Source organism: Dendrobates tinctorius, unplaced genomic scaffold, assembly GCF_039654945.1.
Source record: "Dendrobates tinctorius isolate UK_male_01 unplaced genomic scaffold, ASM3965494v1 ptg000060l, whole genome shotgun sequence".
Taxonomy (NCBI): domain Eukaryota; kingdom Metazoa; phylum Chordata; class Amphibia; order Anura; family Dendrobatidae; genus Dendrobates; species Dendrobates tinctorius.
Window position 1 is genome coordinate 15,666,319 of NW_027361728.1, and position 11,496 is coordinate 15,677,814.

General features: G+C 47.4%; 1 long non-coding RNA gene across 1 annotated transcript; it reads left to right on the top strand.

The window, feature by feature from the left end:
• The first annotated feature begins 8,846 nt into the window (after positions 1-8,846).
• LOC141092520 (uncharacterized) lies at positions 8,847-10,196 on the top strand. Its single transcript, XR_012232816.1, has 2 exons — positions 8,847-8,966; positions 9,081-10,196. It is a non-coding gene; the product is annotated as an uncharacterized lncRNA (long non-coding RNA).
• Positions 10,197-11,496: the final 1,300 nt, after the last annotated feature.

Genomic DNA, 11,496 nt, shown 5'->3' on the forward strand with positions numbered 1-11,496 from the left:
GGATTGGGGGGTGAGGGGACCATGCATACCAGGAAAGGGGGGTGAGGGGACCATGCATACCAGGAAGGGGGGGTGAGGGGACCATGCATATCAGGATTGGGGGGTGAGGGGACCATGCATACCAGGATTGGGGGGTGAGGGGACCATGCATACCAGGATTGGGGGTGAGGGGACCATGCATACAAGGAAAGGGGGGTGAGGGGACCATGCATACCAGGATTGGGGGATGAGGGGACCATGCATACCAGGATTGGGGGGTGAGGGGACCATGCATGCCAGGATTGGGGGGTGAGGGGACCATGCATACCAGGAAAGGGGGGTGAGGGGACCATGCATACCAGGATGGGGGGTGAGAGGACCATGCATACCAGGAAAGGGGGGTGATGGTGAGCATACATACCAGGATTGGGGTGTGAGAGGACCATGCATACCAGCAAAGGGGGGTGAGGGGACCATGCATACCAAGAAAGGGGGGTGAGGGGACCATGCATACCAGGATTGGGGGGTGAGAGGACCATGCATACCAGGATTGGGGGGTGAGGGGACCATGCATACCCCGAAAGGGGGGTAAGAGGACCATGCAAACCAGGAAAGAGTGGTGAGAGGATCATGCATACCAGGATTGGGGGGTGAGAGGACCATGCATTCCAGGATTGGGGGGTGAGGGGACCATGCATACCCCGAAAGGGGAGTAAGAGGACCATGCATACCAGGAAAGAGAGGCGAGAGGACCATGCATACCAGGATTGGGGGGTGAGGGGACCATGCATAACAGGAAGGGGGGGTGAGGAGACCATGCATATCAGGATTGGGGGGTGAGGTGACCATGCATACCAGGAAAGGGGGGTGAGGGGACCATGCATACCCCGAAAGGGGGGTAAGAGGACCATGCATACCAGGAAAGGGGGGTGAGGGGACCATGCATACCAGGATTGGGGGGTGAGAGGACCATGCATACCAGGAAAGGGGGGTGACGGTGAGCATACATACCAGGATTGGGGTGTGAGAGGACCATGCATACCAGCAAAGGGGGGTGAGGGGACCATGCATACCAAGAAAGGGGGGTGAGGGGACCATGCATACCAGGATTGGGGGGTGAGAGGACCATGCATACCAGGATTGGGGGGTGAGGGGGACCATGCATACCCCAAAAGGGGGGTAAGAGGACCATGCAAACCAGGAAAGAGGGGTGAGAGGATCATGCATACCAGGATTGGGGGGTGAGAGGACCATGCATTCCAGGATTGGGGGGTGAGGGGACCATGCATACCCCGAAAGGGGAGTAAGAGGACCATGCATACCAGGAAAGAGAGGCGAGAGGACCATGCATACCAGGATTGGGGGGTGAGAGGACCATGCATTCCAGGATTGGGGGGTCAGCGGACCATGCATACCAGGATAGGGGGTTGAGGGGTAGCATGCATATGACGATTGGGGGTGAGAGAACCATACATATCAGGATTGGGGGGTGCATTTTTGCATTATTATTAAATCTTCAAAAATAAACTGCATACATATTCTAGAATACCCGAGGCGTTAGAATCGGGCCACCATCTAGTTTATCTATAAAAGTTAACTCTTAAAGTCATATCTGTCACGCGTCTCGTCACTGCATCCTGCGTACCTGCTATTACCACATATGCATGTAGAAATTGACATCACTACTGTGGCCTGTTCTATTGAAAGCAATGGCTAACAATCCAGTTGAAATGTGACAACATGCATGCAGTCACGTGACCACTCATTTACGCAGCAAATACAGGGAAATCGTGACAGTGTGCTCATTCCACAGTCAAGATTCGCCAGGCTGCAGCCACAGAGTAATATTTAAGCCCAGAAACCCCCTTGATTGTAAAATAAAGTATTCCGAGTAATGAAACCGGATTAGCCTGTAGCATTCACAGCTTAAAGGCAACCTATCATATCCCTAGGCGCTATTAACGGGATTAACGGGAGTCGCCAGCTTTCAGTCATGGAGGTGTGCCAGAGCAGCTTCAGTCACCGCTCAAAAAGTCGTAAGTGTCCCGGCACTTTGAATGGATGCTCCCTTTGCAGTGCATTTGTGCAGAGTGAGCTGTCAATCAAAATGCTTGCAGCTGCTTACTGTGTATTGAGCAGTTACTGAAACCTCTCCGGCATCTCTTATGACTGAAAGCTGGCAGCTCACAGGAGGATTAAAGTTTGTTTCTTTCCAGTAGCTGTGCTTTCAGTAAGGAGGCTGGACATCATTATAGACATTGGAGACATGACAGATTCCCTTCAACGAGCTCTACATTATGACATGGATCTTGCATGTCATGCAATTTAAGAATGTACATTAGGCTTTTACTGCAATTGTTTTTACGGTAGTATGCCTGCATAGTATTTAGAAGACAAAAAATGGAGGCAGCACGCCAGTTTAAAGGTGAAAAAAGTGATATTTAATAGCCTAAAATGGCAACGTTTTGGCTCCAAGTGTGAGCCTTTCCCAAGCATAGTATTTAGTTACCTGCAAGTATTGAGAATCCCAACATTTGAACAACAAATGAGGAAATAGATGATAATTGGAACTAAACACCTATTATGTAGAATGTCCAAAATGTGTAAGTGTATGTTCCCACAAAGAGTTTTTGGTGATTTTTTCTACGCTATGTATTATTACAAAAATGCAAGTAACCTTTTTTTCTTAATGGGTGCAGAAAATTTGCAACATCAAAAACTCACAAAAAGCTCATCGTGGGAACGTAGCCTTAAGACCTCCATACACATCATTGTGCGAACAAGCTATATAGACAGATTTGGCAAACAATCTAATGTGTATGAACCAACAGATAGGGGAGATGTTGATTAGGCCTGTCCATTTTTAGACTGCCAATTGCTTGACTGAGGAAAGGCTAACCTTTCGACCTCTTCCACACCACCTAATTTACTCCCACCTTCTCTTTTTTGTCTCACTTTTAACCTTGCCCTCCCCTTTAACAATGATGACAGACAACTGTGGATATGGATAAATCGTGGTCCCTATTAATATATTATTACCATATTTTAATAAACTTGACTTGATATAAGGAAAGGGGTCTTTGGAAGCTAATTCATAAATAAAACCATGGTGCCATCAGCTGCTCCTCTTTGCCCTCAGCAGCAACGCGCCGATTCCAGGGCTCTCCTACTGAATCATGCCCCATACAATTTTACTGCTGAGTCCTTGGCCCAGTAAAGACCACTGATTATTCTTCACCATTTACCAGATGAGGGGAGGTAACCCTCCCAGACGGTTCCTTTCCCCCTTTCACCATACCACTAATGGCATTCCAAAGACCCAACCCCAGCACAAAATGCATGAATGAAACCTCATGGCTGCATGTCCCTCCACATCCACACCGCCTTCTACAGTGTCTCTCTTGTAGGTCGCCGCTACATTTCACACATAGCGAGATCGCTAGCGATATCGCTCATGCGTCACCGGTAATGTGACGCAACAGCGATCTCGCTAGCGATCTCGCTACGTGTGAAATGTAGCGGCGACCGCCCCCCCCCCGCTGGCTATCGCTGATCGTGCTCGAATAAGCTGGTCCATTTTTCCATCGCTGGCGTCCCGCTGGACAGCACTCATCACTGTGTTTGAAACTTTAAAACGATGAGCGACCTTGTTAGCGACGCAGAGCTCAGTGATGCAGGCGTGACTTAGCTATGTTACTGGCCACGCCTCCTCTGCCCCTATTGATGTTTACAGCGCTCCCAATGTGTGAAATTGGGCGACGTAGTTATAAAAAACAACGCTGTAGCGCCTCCTTCCATTCTTTGTTCCTGTGCAGTGGATGGTATTAACCAGTTTGCCTTCTGCGTTCCTGTGTGAGTCGCCATAGCGTTCATATTTGAATGGATTTCACACCGCGGTTGCTTCAGCATCCCTGTGTGAATCGCAAGTGCGCTGTTATTCGTGGATTCATTTAATTCATCAAAGGACTGCTCTGTCTGCCAGGTATGTTTTTCAATTGGACCGAAAGTAGCGTTCCCTTTTTTTAGTTTTCCCCTTATTTTGTTCTTGACTCGTCCACCCCCATTGTCTCTATTGATAAGCATTCACTTTTCTAGCTCTGCGATCCAAGATCTGCAATTTCACCATTTGTATATACATTTTGTCCATACGCAGTTGTCTGGGCAGCCATTTTAGTTTTCATACCGCGCCCGCCCCCATTGTTGCTATTTTAAAGCGTTATACTTGTATTGCTCAGCGATCATGTATCTGCAATTCCAACTCAATTTTACCTTTTGTATGTACATTGTGTCCATATGCACTGGCCTGGGCAGCCATATTAGTTTTCAGACCGCGCCAGCCCCCATTGTTGATATTTTGTGGCTTTATACATTTTAAGCTCTTTTTTCAAAATTGTCTAACCTTTTTTTTTATTTTGCAGTTTTAATATCATGAATGACGCGGAGCGTGCTGTAGTGGCTGCTGCTTTGCTGTTGGAGGGTGCTCGGCAACATGAAGAGGCACAGATGCAAGAGAGGCGGTCCAAAAGAAAGCGGCACATGTGGACCAGAGAATGGCTGGTGAAGAGGTCCAAATTCTCACACATGCAGCTCATAAGAGAACTGCAGGAGAAGAATCCTCAGGATTTCAGGAACTATCTGCGGATGTCTGAGGAATCTTTCAAATTTTTACTTGCCAGGGTGACGCCATTAGTTGAAAGGAAAAATACAGCAATGCGAGCTGCTGGGCTGGTAGACGAAAGATTGGCCGTGACGCTGAGATTCCTGGCCACCGGACGATCACTCCAAGATTTGCAGTTTTCTTCTGCCGTTTCTTTGTCGCTGCTCAGCACTTTGATTCCAGAAACATGCAATGCCATTGTCCAAAGTCTACGGAGCTACATTCAGTTTCCAAAAACGGAGGCGGACTGGAAAAGTATTGCCTCAGATTTTGAGCGGCTTTGGCAGTTCCCAAACTGTGGTGGGGCTTTGGATGGAAAACATGTGAGGATCACCCAACCGCCGAAAAGCGGATCCTATAAGGGCTATTTCAGTGTAATCCTGATGGCCCTTGTTAATGCCAACTATGAGTTCATAAATGTTGATGTTGGCATGAACGGCAGTGTTTCAGATGGGGGAGTTTTAGAACACACACGTTATGGAGAGCGATTAAACAACTGTGACCTGAACTTGCCTCCCAACTCAGAGACAACCGCCAACCTTAACTTTGTTTTTGTCGGTGATGAAGCCTTCCCGCTTCATGCCAACCTTCTCAAACCGTCCCCCCAAAAAAGTGTTACGGAACAAACATGGATATTTAATTACCGTTTGTCGAGGGCACGAAGGGTTGTTGAGAATGCGTTTGGCATCATGGCCAGCCGCTTCCAAATTTTCCACACACCCATAAACCTAAAGTTGGAATCCATAGACTTGGTCATTATGGCCTGTTGTGTACTGCACAATTTCCTGCGGCGGCGCGATGCTATCGATTACAGTCCGCCTGGCTTTGTGGACTGTGTTGACCAGACAAATGGTCAAGTACTTCTAGGTGGCTGGCGTGAGAATGATCCCGCAATACCAGGACTTCAAGCGCTCACAAAAGGAAGAAACAGGGATGATGCGAAGGCCTGCCGTGAGAAATACTGCGAATATTTTAAGGTGCAGTTACTTAGCAGCATCAAATCTAGTGCGCAAATGTGTATATTTATACATTTCTCTTTCCTTAATTTGTTAGAAATACTCCAATAAATTCATTATTTTATTAATTTACAAAGTGTTTGTGGCTCTTTACCGCACGGTATATACAGACCATCCCCACACAGTATATACAGCCCAGCCCCGCACAGTATATACAGGCCAGCCCCGCACGGTATATACAGCCCAGCCCCGCACGGTATATACAGCCCAGCACCACACAGTACCAACGTCGGACTGGCCCACCGGAGAACCGGAGGATTCTCCGGTGGGCCCTGGCATCTGGTGGGCCCTGGCACCTGCTGGCATACAGGGCCAGTAGTTGCCTAGGGCCCCCACTGCTCCAGGGGCCCCCAGCCAATGCCACACAGCTGCTATGGGGGCCCGTGCCAGCGGAGCAGCAGTGGGTGTCAGGAGGCAGGAGCCCCTGTCCCCGTTACTAAAGAGAAATAAATAATCACTGCGAAGCAGTGAATATCATTTCACTCTCTGTCTCCACTCCCCGTTGCCCCACCCCCCAACCTAGGCAGCTGGCGCCGCCCTCAATTGCAGTGGAAGAGAGAGACTCTCCCAACAGTCCGCTCTGCTCCTGACTCACAGCCGGTGAGCGATGACGTCACCATCGTGCACCCGCTATGTGTCTGGCAGATGGGACAGCTCCTGAGTCTGAAGCCGGGATCAGCGTGGGAGCGAGGAGGAGAGGTGAGTATTGTGGGGTTTTTTTATATCTCTATCTATATCTACCTATCTCTATCTCCATCTATCTCTATATCTATCTATCTCTATATCTCCCTATCTTTATATCTATTTATCTCTATATCTATCTATCTATATCTCACTCTATATCTATCTCCATATCTATCTATCTATCTATCTATTTCTATCTGTACTGTATATCTATCTATATCTATCTATCTATCTCTATATCTATATGTCTCTATCTTACATATAGAGATAGATATAGAGATAGATATAGAGATAGATTTAGATAGATATAGTATAGAGATAGATATAGATAGAGAGATATGGATATATAAAAAAAATATAAAAAAAAGCACAGCAGCACCCTGTGAATGCCAAGACATATAATGTCAATGGAAATAAAAACTTCCAAACGCTCTGTCCCTCAGCAAGATGTACTTACAAAAGCGAGGGTTCTTAGCGCATGTTTTTTTGCATAGAGAGATATAGAGGTAGATAGATGGATAGATAGATAGATAGATAGATAGATACAGAGAATAGATGCAGAGATAGATATAGAGATAGAGATAGATAGATATAGATAGTCTATCTATATCTATTGTGGCAGGGCTAAGGGTCGTGTAATCGATGGGAGATATGTGCCTCATAAATGGCTTGTCTCTATAATGTAAGGCATAAGTAAAGCATACCAGATATGGTTATTGTTGTTGTTTGAAGGACCTGTGGTGAGGTCACAGTCAGGTGACCAGTCAGCTGCTGGGTTCGTGGGTGTGGCTACAGCCTTATAATGTGGCCTGCTCCTGAACCAGGGAGTTGTGTGTGGGGAGGACTAAGGCCTCTTTCACACATCAGGTTTTCGCCGTCAGGCGCGATCCGGCGCTTTTGACAAAAACCGGATCCGGCGAAATGCAATGCCGGATCCGGTTTCCCCCCCATTGACTTGCATTTGCGCCGGATTGCGCCGGATGGCCATGTGTTTCATCCGGTTTTCGCCGGATCCGGCAATGTGTCGCAATCCGGCATCTGGAAAAAACGGCTACTGTAACGTTTTTTGTCTCCGGCGAAAAAGCCGGACACGCCGAATCCGGCGCGTCCGGCTTTTTCACACAATGAAAGCATATGAGCGCCGCAATGCGCCGGATCCGTTTTTTTTGGTCTGAGCATGCTCAGTAGCTCTGCCCACAAGACACATATATAAAAGCAAGACAGTGGGACCCTCAGCCACACCCAACATGCCACCCAAGACAGGAACCAGGCGCAGGAGAAGGCAGGAGACCACTGCAGCACCATCAGCACCACCACCACCCCAAATGGAGCAGCAAATGGAACATGCTGAGGAGGGGAGTCCAGCAGCAGATGAGAGACGGTAATTATCAAATCCCCCATTCCTCCAAACTAGGGCCATGGAATATCAAGATATTCATTGGCCCTTTGTTTCTCTTTATTCAACAGCCGCCCAAGAGATGCAGCAGCAGCAGCAGCACTGGCAGCACTGGCAGCAGCTGTAACACCACCCACAGGTATGGAGTCTGGCCAGCAGGAAGACAGCACATCTTCTTCTGCGAGCCCTCCCTCTCATCGTCAGCGTTTGACGGTAAGTTTTTATTTCCAAAATCCATCATCTCTGTAATATATGTCTATTCATTGCCTTTTATTTCAAAACAGGAATCACAAGATGAAGAGGAGCTCCCAGAAGAAGAAGGAAGGGGTGGACAGACACCTGGAGTGGGCTCACAATTGGTAAGTTTTTTGCATCAAACGCAGAAACACAACATCACACTACACACAACACATAGAAAACAATGTTCTGCAGACCACACACAGTAAACAAATGCCTACATCCAAAGACATAACATTTTTTGTTTTCTTCTCTAGTCTTCCCAGTCTGGTGCTCAGCCAAGAGGTCCTCGCAGTGCCTCCCAGGGTCGTCGGCGACAGCAACGCGGCGGTCACCAGCGTGTAAGTATAAATATTTTTGCTTTGTTTTTTTGCACTTTTTATTTCATTTCTTTTGTGGAGGCTAATTATGTTATTTTTGTCTTTTTCTTTAACAGCCTTCACAGCGTGCTCCCGACTCTGACGGTGAGGATGGAGGAATCGATGTGGACCACCTCATCGATCTCGTCAGAGAAAGGGAGCCGCTCTGGAATATGGCTGACCGCCGCCACGCTGACCTGATCGTTACCCGACGACTCTGGGAGGAAATCTGTTCGCTCCTTGTGGACCGCTGGGAGGACCTCGATGCTCGGGCCCAGATTAAAGAGCGTAAGTATATACAGTACCGGTTGCTTGATGTAAACCAGTGTTTCCCGAACTCCAGTCCTCGTGGTCCCCACGGATCATGTGTTCAGGATTTCTATTTACTATGGAAATCCTGAAAACATGACCCCTGGGGACCATGAGGACTGGAGTTTGGGAAACACTGATGTTGTATACTAACCACTCCTTTCTCGTTTCAGGGGACAGAATTGTGAAGCGGTGGCGGTCTGTGAGGGATCGTTTCAAGAAGGAGTTCAATAAAGAGATGCGGGCCCCGAGTGGATCTGGAGGACGCCGGAGCAAGTACAAGTACGCACAACCCTGTCGTTCCTCCGGGATACAATGGTCACCAGAAGGTAAATATTACACACCACATGTGAAAAAAAAATGTTTAGATGTAACAATTTTTTTTCAGCCAGGGCCATGCCATGTCACTTTTTTAATTGTTTTTTTTTCTCTTTATTCCACAGCACGGTGAGCAGCACTCGGGAGCCTGCACGGTTGGACCCTTCTGAGGCGATCCCTGAGGAGACCGGCACCGAGGGACACTTCGACCGCCCCGGTACATCTGCACCTTCACAGCCTTCCCACACATTCGACCCCTCTGTCCCATCCACCAGCACAGGAGCATCGTGGTCGCCTACATTACATGAAGCTGCTGGTGAGGAGATCGCTTTCCCTTTACCCCACCCTTCTGCCCCTGCCACCTCTAGTACACCTGCGGGTACTGGGCGGCAGCGGCAGAGGGGTCAGGAAAAGACTTATGCGCCAGAGTTCTTGCATCTGAATGCATCTTTCCAGAACTGTCTAAAAGTCTTGTCAGAGCAAATCTCCGCAGGCTTTCAGCAGATCAACTCCAGCATTCTGGAGGTGAAGACACTTCTGCAAACCATGCATTCAGAAGCAAGATCTTCGCCAAACCACACCTTTTTCAGGTCTGTTGTGGAGCGCATGGAAACGCTATCTCCTACCCAGCAGATGCATGTAATGCATTCATGCCACGGTGCTCTCCAGCACGTTACCTCCCAACCTCCTCTTCCCACCCCAGTAGTTCCTCCACCTGCACCCCCTCCAACCACTTTCCATCCTCCCCCTCCTATTACATACCATCCACCTCCCCAGTACCAGCAACCTCCCCAGTACCAGCAACCTCCCCAGTACCAGCAACCTCCCCAGTACCAGACATCTCCCCACTTCCAGCAACCTGCCTCATAACAAACTCCTTCCCCATACAACTTGCCATCAACATCATCTGTTCCTACAGTCCCTGCCCAACCCTCCACTCCACCGCCCACCACCTCTTCTGCCTCCCACATGTCCACCCATTCTGTAGCTTTTTCCACACCTTCACCTCTAACTGTTCCTTCCCCACCACGATCCCAGTCCTCTCTCCACACTCCCAGTGTCGAAGTGTCCCGCAGCCCCTCCAGCAGTATTTCCACCCCACACTACACAGATTTATAATATGTGTGTATTTTAATAAAAATGACCAGTTTTATGGTTTCAAAGCTTTATTAAAAAAGTTTATTAAAATTTGAAAACAGTTTACTAAAAAAACATTTTTCAATAAAAGTTAAATTATTTTACACTGGTTGTCTGTCATTTCTTTCTGCGGCCAAAAAGGTTAAATACAGGGTATTTAAAAGGTAAAATGGTATTCAAAACTAGGTATATAACTTTGGGTAAATTTTAGCTTTTTGCCACAGTTGTGTTCCTGGTTGTGTTTGAAGCAAAGTATTTCACCTAAAAAGTTGTGTTTATTGTTGGTGATTTCCTAACAATGTACACAACTTTTGTTAAAAGGTGAAATACTTTGCATAAAACACAACCAGGTACACACCTGTGGCCTAAAGCTAAAAATAGTAAGACCATGACAAGATAGCCAACTTTGGTTGGCAAAGGTATATACTGTTGGTACAGAAGGTACACAATTTTGGTTAAGGGCACAAATCTTTCACACTCTGTCATCCTGCCAGTGTACTCTGCCTTGAGGTGACATAAAGTATAGTGCAAAATTGTCCCTCATTACTGAAACCGTCACAGAACTTCTAGTGGTAATGTCATGGTAATCTTGCAAGGTGGTTTCTTCAGAGGTGTACTCAATGGAAGTGGGTTCCTTGCAGATAACAAAATTGTGGAGTACCACGCAAGCTTTGATCACCTCGTCCACAGTTTCTGTCTTGAGGTTGATCGCAGTCAATAGGACCCGCCATTTGGCTGTCAGAATACCAAAGGTACATTCAACCATTCTTCTTGCTCTTGTGAGGCGGTAATTAAAAATGCGTTTTGTTCTTGACAATCCTCTGCTACCGTACGGTTTCAAAAGGTGTTCTGACAGCTGGAAGGCTTCATCCCCTACACAGACAAATGGCATAGGTGGACCAGATGTTTGCGGCAGCGGTCTAGGGGGTGGGAACTGGAAGGTGTTTCCATACAGTTTACGCCCCATGGCAGACAGTTTGAAAACTTGAGAGTCATTGGAGCTGCCATAGGCCCCAATATCAACAGCAATAAATTTGTATTCCGTGTCAGCGATGGCCATGAGGACAATTGAAAAATATTTCTTGTAATTGAAATATTCCGATCCCGATCCGGCTGGCTTTACAATGCGGATATGTTTCCCGTCCACAGCGCCCAAGCAGTTGGGAAACTGACATATCTGTTGAAACTTTTCTGAAATTTCAATCCACCTCTCTGTTGTGGGCTCTGGTAAAAAATCTTCAGCTAAGGAGTCCCACAGTGCACGACATGTGTACTTCACTATTCCAGATATGGTGGAAATCCCGAGTCTGTACTGGAAATGCAGTGACGAAAGGGATTCTCCAGTTGCAAGAAATCTGTGGGGAATTAAAAAACAATCAATTAGTTTTAAATCACAGCATTACA